This window comes from Aotus nancymaae, unplaced genomic scaffold (genome assembly GCF_030222135.1).
Source record: "Aotus nancymaae isolate 86718 unplaced genomic scaffold, 86718_ANA_hifiasm-v0.15.2.pri h1tg000067l, whole genome shotgun sequence".
NCBI classification, from domain to species: domain Eukaryota; kingdom Metazoa; phylum Chordata; class Mammalia; order Primates; family Aotidae; genus Aotus; species Aotus nancymaae.
Window position 1 is genome coordinate 27507841 of NW_026988482.1, and position 13712 is coordinate 27521552.

Sequence of the window (13712 nt, forward strand, 5' to 3'; positions counted from 1 at the left end):
CAAGCCAAGGAAACGGCAATGAATCCTTCAGGAAAGGAAAAGCCACGAAGAGTTCTGAGCACAGTCAAAGACGTGTTGGGACCAAGTTTTAGAAAGGTAGCTCTATGGCCGGATGTGATGGCTCATGCCTGTAATCTTAGCACTTTGTGAAGCTGAGGGATGAGGATTGCTTGAGTCTGGGAGTTCAAGACCAGTCTGGGTAACAGAGTGAGACCACAGCTCAACCAAAAAAATTTTTTTAAGTATCCGCGGGTGGTGGCATGTACCTCTGGTTCTAGCTACTTGGGAAGTTGAGGTGGGAGGATCACTTGAGCCCCGGAGGTTAAGGCTGCAGTGAGCCAAGACTGCACTGAGCAAAAAAAAAAAAAAAAAAAAAGAAAAGAAAAGCAGCTCTGTTAATTGAGTAACAGTGGATGTCTAGGCACTCATTCAGCAACAACCTGATTGGCCCTGGATGGCAAAGAACTCGCCCGATTTATGTTTGAATCTTGGGTCTGCAGACCTGATGGCCTGAAGAAGAGGAAATGAAAAGTTTTGGTAGGCGTGGTGGCTCAAGCCTGTAATCCCAGCACTTTGGGAGGCCGAGGCAGGTGAATCACAGGTCAAGAGATCGAGACCATCCTGGTCAACGTGGTGAAACCCCATCTCTACTAAAAATACAAAAAATTAGCTGGGCATAGTGGCGAGTGCCTGTAATCCCAGCTACTCAAGAGGCTGAGGCAGGAGAATTGCCTGAACCCAGGAGGCAGAGGTTGCGGTGAGCCGAGATCGCGCCATTGCACTCCAGCCTGGGTAACAAGAGCAAAACTCCGTCTCAAAAAAAAAAAAAAGAAAAAAGAAAAAAGAAAAGTTTTGAAACTACGCATCCTCCATTGAAGCACTAGGCAAGTACTTCCACAATGATTCTATCTACTAAAACAAACACTGAAAGTGCCGCCTGTGTGATGTTTTCCTACAGAAAAGGAAGAAACAGATGTTAACACAAGTCTAAAGAAGATGTCTCGTTACTCCCGGTGGCAGACAAAAACCAACTTCTGGCCAGCAAGGGTGCAGGAGAAGGGAGACAGGGAGGGAGAAAATGGTAGCCAACACAGTAACCCCTACTCGCTGAATAAACACAGGCAGTCTGCATTTGCCAGGCAAGGACTGCCTATACAAAGAATTACAGTTACAAGTCTGCTGTTTAGAGAGACATGTTGATATAGAGAGACCAATGAACAGGTGAAGTTGTGAGGTCTGCCATCTTGTTGACACATCATAGATCCCAAACCTCAACGTCAGAGAATCTGGAGTCAAGGCCAAGAGGTTCTCCTTGCCCAAACAGCTCTTGGAAGCAGGAGGCCCCTTTCCTTAAGCATGCCAGGTCTCACTCAGGGGCTAGAACTCAGCAAAGAGACGGGAGAAAACTAGGCCAGGACAAAACCATCTGGAGAGAATGCCCCCAGTCAGGGCCAGAGCCACTGCATGCTCATTTCTCCTTCTGCTTCAGGGGAATCTGTCCCCAGCACTATAAAATAAAGGATATCAAATATATCCTGAGGAGCATGTCCTTGTTCCTAGGAGATGCATGCTGAAGTAACAGAGCGGCTGCAATTTACTTTTGAGTGGTTTGGAGGAATGTTACATATTATACATTATAATTATATATAAGAAATGTATTACATTATAAATGGTTTATAATGATAAATAATACAACAAATTATATAAATCTGTTATAATTATACCATATTAACATTATATATATATTTAAAGGGAAAGAGAAGCAAATGTGGTATTATAGGCTGAATTGTGCCCCCTCCTTCCCTCCTCCAAAGTCATATGTTGAAGTCCTAACCCGCAGCCCCTCAGAGCATGACTACTTGGAGACAGGGTCTCTGAAGGTGTAATTAAGGTTTAATGAGAGTATGTGAGCAGGCCCTAATCCACTATGACTGGTATCCTTATAAGAGGAGGAGATTAGGACACAGATGTGTGAGTGCACCAAGAAAAGACCATGCGAGAACACTCAGAAGGCAGCCATCTGCAAACCAAAGAGAGAGGCCCCAGAGGAAACCCAACCTGCTGACTGACACCTTCATCATGGACTTCCAGATTCCAGAACCATGAGAAAATACATGTCTACTGTTCAAGCCACCCAGTCTGTGATATTTGGTTACAGCAGCCTGAGCAAACGAAAACACGTAGCGTCGCAATACTGGCAAACCTAGGTGAAAGGTATTTGGCTATTCATTATACTATTATTTAGACTTTTCTGTAAGTTTAATATTTTTCCAAAAAAAAAAGTTTGGGGAAAAACATCCCAGAAGAATGAACTAGTGTAACCATTCAAAGGTCAACATGGGTTGGGTGCAACGGCTCACACCTGTAATCTAAACTTAGGGAGGCCAAGGCCAGTGGATTGCTTGAGCTCAGGAGTTTCAGATCAGCCTGTGCAACACTGTGAGACTCCGCCTCTACAAAGAAAAAACAAAATTAGCGAGGTGTCTTGACACATGCCTGTGGTCCTAGCTACTTGGGAGGCTGAGGTGGGAGGACTGCTCGAGCCCAGGAGGTTGACGCTGCAGTGAGCTGAGATTGCATCACTGCACTCTGGCCTGGGAAAGATTCTGTCTCAAAAAAAAAAAATAAAAAAATAAAGAAACAAAAAACAAGGATCAACTTGGCAATATCTAGCAAAATTTTAAATGCCCATGTTCCTTTAATCTATAATGCATGCCAGATATATACAAGTATTACTGCAGGTATGCCAGGATATATAGGAATATTCATTACAATATTGTCATAACTAAAACTGATGCCTGTCAGTATGGGGTTAGGTCTATATGACACAGTACACATGTTCAATATGTACTGTGTAGCCTGGGCAACATGGTGAAACCCTGTCTCTACAAAATTTAAAAATTAGCCAAGCATTGTGGTGTGTATCTGTAGTCCTAGCTACTAAGGAGGCTGAGGCAGGAAGATCATTTGAGCCCAGGAGTTCAAGGTGCAGTGAGCTATGATCGCATCACTGCACTCCAGCCTGGCCAACAAAGCTAGACTCTGTTGGTAAAAAATAAGGCAGGCCAGGCGCAGTGGCTCACGCCTGTAATCCCAGAACTTTGGGAGGCTGAGGTGGGCAGACCACCTAAGGTCAGGAGTTCAAGACCAGCCTGGTCAACATGGCAAAACCCCATCTTTATTAAAAATACAAAAACACTTAGCTGGGCTTGGTGGCACGTGCGTGTAATCCCAGCCACTCAGGAGGCTGAGGCAGGAGAATCACTTGAACCTGGGAGGCAGAGGTTGCAGTGAGCAAAAGATCTCGCCTTTGCACTCCAGCTTGGGTGACAAGAGTGAGACTCCGTCTCAAAAAATAAAAAGCAACAAAGTAGATCTATACGGACTAATATAGAAGATTTTCAAATTATATTAATAAATTCTAGAATAATATGCCTGCTATGATTCTGTTCATGTCCATTTTGAATGGATATACATTTATGCTGGTATTACGTATATTTTTTCCTAGAAGAATACATAAATGACTATTAACAAAGGCTATGTTGGGTGTGGTGGCTCACGCCTGTAATCTCAGCACTTTGGGAGGTCAAGAGTTTGAAACCAGCCTGAATAACAAAGCGAGACCCAACTCTCCAAAAAAAAAAATTTTTTTTTTTTTGCTGGGCATGATGGTATGCACCTGTAGTCCCAGCTACGTGGGAGGCTGAGGTGAGAAGGGACTGCTTAAACGCAAGAGGTTAAGCTCAAGAGTCCCACTGCACTCTACCCTGGGGAACACAGTAAGACCCTGACTCAAAAATAATAATAATAAAAAAAAAAGACAGAAAGAAAGAAAGGAAAAAGAAAAAAATCCAAGGGCTACTTCTGATGAAAGAAATTATGGATCAAGGAATTCACATTGCTTTTATTTCAGAATTTACAAAAGAAAAGACAAACCTATCTCAGAGATTTGAGCCAATGTAGCAAAGTGGGATGTGAGAGAATCAGCGTGACCTACAGCGGGGCTTCAGACAAGGAATGAAGGAGAATGGTATGCCTGTGCCTGTGGGTGCCCTGGGACAGCCACTACAGGAGCACCTTTGATTGAGTTCAGAATGGAGTCAGAGTCTTCTGAATCAGAGCAGAAGTGTGTCTCCTGCCTCCTTCCTCTCCACCTCCTATCCCTTTCCCTAGAACAGTCCAGAGTCAATTTTTTAAATTAAAGGAAGAGGAAATACTAAGCTTCTTCAAATCAAATTTGGTAAAGGGGGAACAAAACCCAGAAAAATTCATTCATACACTGTCATGTGTTATTGAGAGGCCTGCCGTATGACAAGCCCCACTCGGCAGGAAATGAAATGCACAAAACCCTCGCCTTCATCACATCCTAGCTGGGAGAGGAGTAACATATGCAGCATGGCAGATGGTGCCAAGTGTGGAGGGAAACACAGAGGCAAGTGAGGAGAGAAGAGGGCTGGCACATGGGGTCTGAACTGTCAGTGAGGAGGTATGAGGGAAAGCCCAGATCCGGGAAGGTGCAGGGCAAGTCACGCAGGTCTTGGGAAGAGCCGTCCAGGCAAAGGGCTGGAGGCAAGCAGGGAGAGCAGCAGGATGTGTGGGAGAGGCAGCTGGACCTCTGCCCAAAGCCCAGGCTAAGGACTCCACCTGGGCCTGTGTGTGGTGGTCAGGCAGCTGCAGCCACAGCCCAACAGACTCCCTCTGGCTGCTGTGCCAAGAGCAGCCTATAAGGACAGTGTGGCAGCAGGGAGCCCGCTAGAGACAACCACCACCCCTCTGCCCTGTTCCCCTGCAGAAACCAGGACCACATGCTGGCACTGACCAGGGCAACAGGAGAAGGGAGAAGAGGTCAGATTCCAGTTGTGTCTCATGTTGAGCCGAAGGCTCTGCTGCCAGTGGACGTGAGTGTGGGAGAAAGGATGGCTGGGGCTGACTCAGGAGGTCGGAGTTTACACTGTTCCATGTGGTGGCGGGGGGGACTTATCTCCAGGTAACAAACAAGGAGGGGTCTCTGTGTGCCTTACAGACAGGGAGCCAGGCACCCACTCCCATGGAAACGGTTGTGCCTGGCAGCTGCTCCTGCAAAAGCCCTGTCATGCTCAGAGTGGCTCAGGCAGGGTCCTGGGACCACAGATCTCTCTTAATTAGTGGTGTTTTGCAGAATGAAGAGGACTTGCTCGATGGAGCCGAGCCAGGAAAGCATAAATCACTCTTTCTAACACATCCCCATCCCTACACACCTGAGGCGGAGGCTAGTGGAGGGGAGCAGCCACACCTCAAGTGAAGGTCAAGTTCCTGATCCCAGAGCTGGAAGCCAAGGCTGATGGAGTGGTGCCTGAAAGAGTGAGCAAAGCAAGGGGAGAAGGGGGAGGTGAAGACCGAGGCCTGCAGCACTCAGTGGCACTGCCTCCACACACAGGTCCCATTCCGTTGCTTTTGTGATATGGTGCACCAGCTGTCCCCAAGCCACAGTGAGCTCCTAAGCAGACTTGCGGCCTTTTGTGTACAGGTGTCCTGAAGACAGGCACAGGTCTCATCAGCCCTGAAAAGGAGGAGTGGTCAACAGCCTGGGCACAGTCAGCCAGGCATGGCTTTGAATCCTGCCTCTGCTACTATCTGCTATGTGACTTTTGTATACCACAAGAAGGGGGAAGTGGGGGCTGCTATGACCTGCCAGACAGGTTGTCTCCAAGATTAAATGAGAAGACAGATAGAAAGGCCAGCAATGAACATGTGCTCAGGAGAGCAAGTCTCACTGTGGCGTCCTCACTCTGCACCCTGTGTCTTCCCTCTCCTCTGTGTCCGTCTTCCCCACTCCCGGGGCTGAGCCACCCCTGTCCTGGTTTCTGTGAAGCGTGAGACCTTGCGTCTGCCAGCTACAACCTGATTCCTCCATACCAGCCCCTCCTTTGGCCCTCCAGGCAGCAAAGGGGCCCAATTCTAGGAGGATCCTATGATTTCCCAATCCTGCTCACCTCCCTGCCATCCTCCCAATGCTCTGAGAGCTCTCCTCTATCTCCTATGGTTCTGTCCTCCCTCCACAGCCTCCCCTTCTTCCTCTTGACTCCTGGGGAGGTTCCCTCTCAGGGCTTCTACGCGGAGGGCCTGCCAGCTTCCACCCCAGCCCTGGCGTCCCAGTGATATTACAACTGCAGGCTGGCCCAGTCTGCTGGCCCCTCATAGCCGAGCTGTCTCCTGCCCACCCTGCTAGTCCTGCCCAGCTCTGCCATTTCTTCACAGCATGGAAGTGTCTTCACCCTGGGGCTCCTTACGCTCCTCCCTTCCTCCCACTCAGCTGTCAATCTCCCCTGCTAAGTTGCAACTGAAGAGTCTTCTGAATATGCCCCTTTCCCCATTTCTACCAGCAAGCTAGTCCAGGCCCTCAGGACTGCTTTCCTGTGCTGATGAGAATGCCTCCTAACACGTTTCTCTGCCCTGACCTCTTTGACTGCCTTTCCTATCCACCCACCCATCCACTCCACTGGCATGGAGCACCTACTCTGTGCTGGGGATACAGTAATGAACGATACAGATATGGTCCTTGCCCTCAAGAAGCTTTTGGTCTAGTTATGTTGTATATCATCTAACTTGCCTAAAAACTTGCCTCATCTTAGAATTAAAATATATCTTTTGGAAAAGGTGACTATATGGAGAGTATATAAAATTCAGAGAGTATATTCTTTCAGTAGTAGTGTATGGTATTTTTTTTCAATCTTTCTTCCTTCAATTTTATATTTAAGTGTAAGAAGCATATAGGTGAGTTTTCCCCCCAAAATCTAGTTGGCCATGATAGTGGCTGAATGGTGGTACCCCACATGGTATGTCCCATAACCCCCAATACCCGCAAATGCAACCTTATTTGGAAAAAAGTCTTTGCAGATGTAATTAAAGATCATGAGATGAGATCATTCTGGACTAACCGGGTGGACTCTAAATCCAATTACAAGTATCCTTATGAGAGACGGAGGAGTAGAGACAGAGGAGGAAGAGAAGAACAACATGTGAAGATGGAAGCAGAGACTGGAGTTATGCAGCCACACACCAAGGAATCCTGGAGCCACCAGAAGCCAGAAGAGGCAACAAAGGGTCCTCTCCTAGAGCTTTTGGAGGGAGCATGTCCCCGCTCACACCTTGATTCTGGACTTTCGGCCTCCGAACAGTGAGAGAATACATTCCTGGTTTTAGGCCAAGAAGTTTATGATTATTTGTTATGCCATCTCAAGTAAACTAATAAAGATTCTTTTCTCTTTTTCTTTAAAAGAAATTCAAAGAGTACATGTATTAGCCCACTGCTGATAAAGACATACCTGAGAGATTGGGAAGAAAAAGAGGTTTAATTGGACTTAACAGTTCCACGTGGCTGGGGAGGCCTCAGAATCATGGCGGGGGGTGAAAGGTACTTCTTACAGGGCAGTGGCAAGAGAACATGAGGAAGATGAAAAAGTGGAAACCTCTGATTAAACCATCAGCTCTCATGAGACTTACGACAACAGTCGGGGGAAACTGCCCCCATGATTCAAATTCTCTCACTGGGTCCTTCCCACAACATGCGGGAATCATGGGAATACAATTCAAGATGAGATGTGGGTGGGGACACAGAGCCAAAGCATATCACTCTGCCCCTGGCCCCGTCAAATCCCATGTCCTCACATCTCAAAACTAATCATGCCTTCCCAACAGTCCCCCCAAAGTTGTAACTCATTTCAGTATTAACCTAAAAGTCTACAGACCAAAGTCTCATCTGAGACAAGGCAAGTCCCTTCCATGATGAGCCTGTAAAATCACAAGCAAGTTAGTTACTTCCTAGATACAATGGGGGTACAGGTATTGAGTAAATACACTTGTTTCAAATGGGAGAAATTGGTCCAAACAAAGTAGTTACAAGGCTCATGCAAGTTCAAAATCCAGTTGGGCAGTCAAATTTTAAAGCTCCAAAATGATCTCTTTGATTCCAGTTCTCACATCTAGATCACACTGATTCAAGAGGTGGGTTCCCACAGTCATGGGCAGCTCCACTCCTGTGGCTTTGCAGGGTATAGACTACCTCCTGGCTGCTTTCACAGGCTGGCGTTGAGTGTCTGCAGCTTTTTCAGGCTAATGGTGCAAGCTGTCGGTGGATTCTGGGGTCTGGAGGACAATGGCCCTCTTCTCAAGCTCCAGTAGGCAGTGTCCCTGTGGGGACTCCAACCTTACATTTTCCTTCCATACTGCCCTAGCAGAGGTTCTCCATGAGGGCTCTGCCCCTGCAGCAAAATTCTGCCTGGGCATCCAGAGATTTCCATACATGTTCTGAAATCTTGGCAGAGGTTCCAAAACCTCAATTCTTGACTTCTGTGCATTTGCAGACTCAACACCATGTGGAAGCTGCCAAAGTTTGGGGCTTGCACCCTCTGAAGTCACAGTCTGAGCTCTACATTGGCTCCTTTCAGCCATGGCTGGAGCAGCTGGAACGCAGTGCACCAAGCTCCTAGGCTGCACACAGCATAGGGACCCAGCCCATGAAACCATTTTCTACTAGGCCTGTGATGGGAGGGGCTACTGTGAAGACCTTTAACAAGCCCTGGAGACATTCTCCCCATGGTCTTGGGGATTAATATTCGGCTCCTTGTTACTCATGCAAATTTCTGCAGCCAGCTTTATGGTCTCCTCAGAAAATGGGTTTTTCTTGTCTATCACATTGTCAGGCTGCACACTTTCTAAACTTTCATGTTTTGCTTCACTTATAAAACTGAATGCCTTTAACAGCACCCAAGTCACTTCTTGAATGCTTTGCTGCTTCGAAATTTATTCCCCCAGGTACCATAAATCATCTCTCTCAAGTTCAAAGTTCCACAAATCTCTAGGGGAGGGGCAAAGTGCCACAAGTCTTTTTGCTAAAACATAACAAGAGTCACCTTTGCTACAGTTTCCAACAAGTTCTTCATTTCCAGCTGAGATCACCAGCATTTTGGGCAAAGCCATTCAACAAGTCTCTAAGGAGTTCCAAACTTTCCTGCATTTTCCTGTCTTCTTCTGCATGTTCCAAACTGTTTCAACCTCTGCCTGATACTCAGTTCCAAAGTTGCTTCCACATTTTTGGGTATTTTTTCAGCCGTGCCCCTCTACTGGTACCAATTTACTGTATTAGTCTGCTGCTGATAAAGACATATCCAAGACTGGGAAGAAAAAGAGGTTTAATTGGACTTACAGTTCCACATGACTGGGAAGGTCTCAGAATCACAGTGGGAGGCAAAAGGCACTTCTTATATGGTGGCAGCAAGAAAACACGAGGAAGATGCAAAAGCAGAAACCCCTGACAAACCCATCATATCTAGTGAGACTTACTCACTACCACAAGAACAATATGGGGAAAACTGTCCCCGTGATTCAAATTATCTCCCACTAGGTCCCCCCGCCCCCAACACGTGGGAATTATGAGAGTATAATTCAAGGTGAGATTTGGGTGGGGACACAGAGCCAAACCGTATCAGTACAAAATATATTCAGTGAAAAGTCTCCCTTCTGGCTGACATCCCCAGTCCCTCTGTTTCCCTTCTCAGGACCAACTACTGTCCCCAGACCTTACATACCCTTTCCAAGACATGCTAGACAATCACACAGATGCACACATCTGCGTGAGGAGGGTACAAGCCATCACATGCTTTACACGCTGTCTCACCTGTGCTGCTCTCACCTACTGTACACATGGCTCCATGTCTTTCATTAGAAGCTGCATGGCATCCCACGGTGTGGCCGTGCCATCTCATTTACTCTATGAACTGCTGCCGCGAATGTCCCTGCCATCTGCTGTCTCTGCCTGTGCAGGCCCATATCTGAGGGACAGATTCCTAGAGGCACACTTGCTACATCTAAAGCTATGTGCAGCTTATTCTGGGGCTCTGCTCTTCACAGAGGCTGTGCCAACTCACACTCCCACTAATAGCACATGGGTGCCCATTCCCACATTCTTGCCAGCATGGTGTACTAGCAAACCTTCTCACTCTGACAATTTGATTGCTGAAAAGGCTGTCTCAGCATGGCTGTAGCATGCACCCATCAGGCCACCTGGGTGCCGGGGCACCTGCGGGGCTTGCCACCATCTACTGCCTTGAGTGGCTTAGCAGGGCTCCCAGTCCCACCCCATTTCACCTGCTCCCGCCTCTCAGACATGGGCTCACAGACCCTCCTATTCCCCATGCTCACACCCTCCCCTGAAGATAGCAGGGTGTGGTGCTCACTTTCCCAGAAGTTTGGTCAGTGCTACTGGTGCCACACAATAGGATGGCAATTATGGATAACTCAATTCTACCTGTCTACTTCACAGAGCACCCAGGTCACTGACTGCTCACCTAATGCTGTGTTGTTTTGGTATTCCACATGCCACTCTCACTCAGCATGTGGAGGGCGGGGACCAGGCACCCAGCTCCACCATCCTCCTCAGAGCCCAGTCTGGCTGGGGTTTCACATGGACCTACTGACTGACAGAAGTAAGTTGGAATTTTACACTTTATGCCACAGAGTGGTGGGGTAACAAGTCAAAAAGCATAGGCGTTGGAAGGGATATAATTTCCAGGTAGCAGCTGCAGCCCTGTTTAGAAACTGAGTCATAAGGCCAGGCGCAGTGGCTCACGCCTGTAATCCCAGCACTTTGGGAGGCCGAGGCGGGTGGATCATGAGGTCAAGAGATCGAGACCATCCTGGTCAACATGGTGAAACCCCGTCTCTACTAAAAATACAAAAAATTAGCTGGGCATGGTGGCGCGTGCCTGTAATCCCAGCTACTCAGGAGGCTGAGGCAGGAGAATTGCCTGAACCCAGGAGGCGGAGGTTGCGGTGAGCCGAGATCGCGCCATTGCACTCCAGCCTGGGTAACAAGAGCAAAACTCCGTCTTAAAAAAAAAAAAAAAAGAAACTGAGTCATAAAAAGCACAACCATCTTCAGATTAAACACACAATTTAAGGGAACTGTCTAGTCAACACCAGGCTGCCCAACAGATGCAGGGATGGGAGGAATGTGGTAAGCTCCTGTCAGGTGCAGGGAAAGAACAGCATGTGGCTGCATAAAGACAGGGAAGCCAGGGTCTACTGGCTGCAGCCCTGGCCACCAGGTGGTGCAGTCCCCGCACCCCTCTTATCAGACGGCATTTTTCAGACCAGCAAGACATGGGTGGAAAATCACCCCCTCTGCCGAGGATATAGAACAGGAAGAGGCTCATGAACCTGGCAGGGCTCTTGGCAGAAAGCTGCTCTTTGCCATGAAAATCCACTGAGGCAATTCAGTTAAATAACTGCACTGTTAAATCTATAGGGTAACCTTAAAGAAGGAGGGTGATCACAGGCCTCCGGTGGCCACTTTAGCTTCTGACTTTCCAAAAGCAGAAACAGAAGATGCTTTGGATCACTCCGCCTCACAGACAGCAGGAAGTCAGTCACAGGCTCTGCTGGGACATGAAACCGCTGGTCCTTGTATGAGACGCTGGACCTCTGTGTGTGAACAGGTTTCCCAACTCTCAGGAAGCCGGTGCTCTGGAGGCCATGAGCTCATACGCCATAAGCCTGTATGCTTTCTTGTTCATCCCTGGGGAGAAATACTCTTCAGACGACCCGGAGGCAGAAACACAGCCATAGTTTGGAGCCCTCTGCCTGGTGGCATGCTACTGAACAAGACCACTCCCTGAAGGCCTCATTTCTCACGTGGTCTCAAAGGCCTCCTGCAGCACAGGCGAATGCTGAGGCAGCAGACTCTTTCTTCCCCTGGGCAAGTGGCAAGAAGCGCCACCTCCAGATGAGTATTAGCTCATAAACTAGGCAGTGTGGCTCCCGTTCAGAGCCAGAAGGGTCATTGAGTGTCCCCTCCAGTGTAGGTTGTGGAAAACAGGAGGGGAAGAAGTGACTTGTCCAGAACCACTCCAGCAGTTAGCAGAGGAACCACGAAGAAAGCCAAGTCACCCGAGCCAAACCTTTCTCTAACCAGCAATGGTCAGGCCAGTGACCTCAAGCCATGTCTGGTTGGTCCTATGGAACCCAGGAGCCCTCTATACAATTCTTGACCAGGTCTCCAATGCTCCAAAGGCAGAAACTGTCCTGGGAGATGAGCAAATCTATCTGCTGGAGGGAACCAGCAGTCAAGGAAAAACCCAGAAGTGTTTCTGTACCTTCCCTAAATTATAAATGAACATCCCAACAACCGAGCCCCATCTCAAACCTCCTCAATGTCCTGTAATAAGGCTAAAAACCTGGAAGTGCCCAGGGAAAAAGTCCCCAGAAGTCACTGAGGTAGACTGCTGGCTGCTTCCCCAAATCCATTCTCTCCTTCTTCCTTGCTAAGAGAATTCCCTGGGTCAGGCAACTTAAAGACTACGTTTCCCAGCCTCCCCTGCTGCTTGTGTGGCTATGTGACTCAGTTCTAGCCTAGAGAACTCTAAACCCAGGTTGGGCCACTTTTTTTTTTTTTTTTTTTGAGCCGGAGTTTCGCTCTTGATACCCAGGCTGGAGTGCAATGGCGCGATCTCGGCTCACCGCAACCTCCGCCTCCTGGGTTCAGGCAATTCTCCTGCCTCAGCCTCCTGAGTAGCTGGGATTACAGGCACGCGCCACCGTGCCCAGCTAATTTTTTTTGTATTAGTAGAGACGGGGTTTCACCATGTTGACCAGGATGGTCTCGATCTCTTGACCTCGTGATCCACCCGCCTCGGCCTCCCAAAGTGCTGGGATTACAGGCTTGAGCCACCGCGCCCGGCCTGGGCCACTTTTTAAGGAGAAATGGAGGTCCAGGTGATTCTTATGGCAGGGAACTAAAGGCAGTCAAAGTTGAGAATAGCTTGAAATCTGGTTCTAGTTTTATCCAAAATTTTATGAGTTTAAGTCAGTCACTTAACTTTTCAGTCTGTTTCTTCAGTTGTCGACTTTGTGGCGTCAATGTGGGGAGAAGAGCAGCTGCCACTCTGGGTATCACACTGTCACCACTTATTGAGTACTCACCTCAGGAACTTTATTATTTTATTTTGAGACAGAGTTTCGCTCTTGTTGCCCAGGCTGGAGTGCAGTGGTGTGATCTCAGCTAACTGAAACCTCTGCTGCCCGGGTTCAAGTGATTCTCCTGCCTCAGCCTCCCAAGTAGCTGGTTCTACAGGTGTACACCACCATACCTAGCTAATTCTGTATTTTTACCAGAGACGGGGTTTCACCATGTTGGCCAGGATGGTCTCAGACTCCTGACCTCAAGTGATCCGCTTGCCTCGGCCTCCCAAAGTGCTGAGATTACAAGTGTGAGTCAACTGGCCTGGCCACACCTCAGGAACTTTATATCATTGCTTCTAATCTTTATGACAACCCGGAAAAGTATCAGCTCTATTTTACAGATAAGGTCACAGGGTTTGCCAATGCCAAAATGGCACCACCAAGAGTTGCATCCAAGTCTACCTGAACCCAAAGCCCACATTTCACCTGCCATCTTGAGGGGAATACAAAACTGACTGTAATCATCCAGCGAGAAATCATCCAACTGATCCGTCAAGTTGGCAGAAAGGGCGCTCGTCTGGTGCTCAAAAAACTCCCAGAATCAAGGCCATCCCTTTGCCTTAGCAGGTCCTCCTGAGTCCAGTCCCCTCCCCTGAATCCACCCTGACACTGGACCAGAGTGAACCGAGCATGCTGCTCCTGGCCTAAAACCCTCCAGTGCCCACCCCACCTCCCTTTTATCAGAGAACATAATACAGGCTTAAGTTGGCAAAAAC

At 48.1% G+C, this 13712-nt stretch overlaps 1 protein-coding gene across 1 annotated transcript in view; it reads right to left on the reverse strand.

Moving 5' to 3' along the window:
• Positions 1-13712, reverse strand: part of STIMATE (STIM activating enhancer) — a 60958-nt gene that overhangs the window by 19448 nt on the left and 27798 nt on the right. The gene's annotated exons all lie outside the window — the stretch shown is intronic.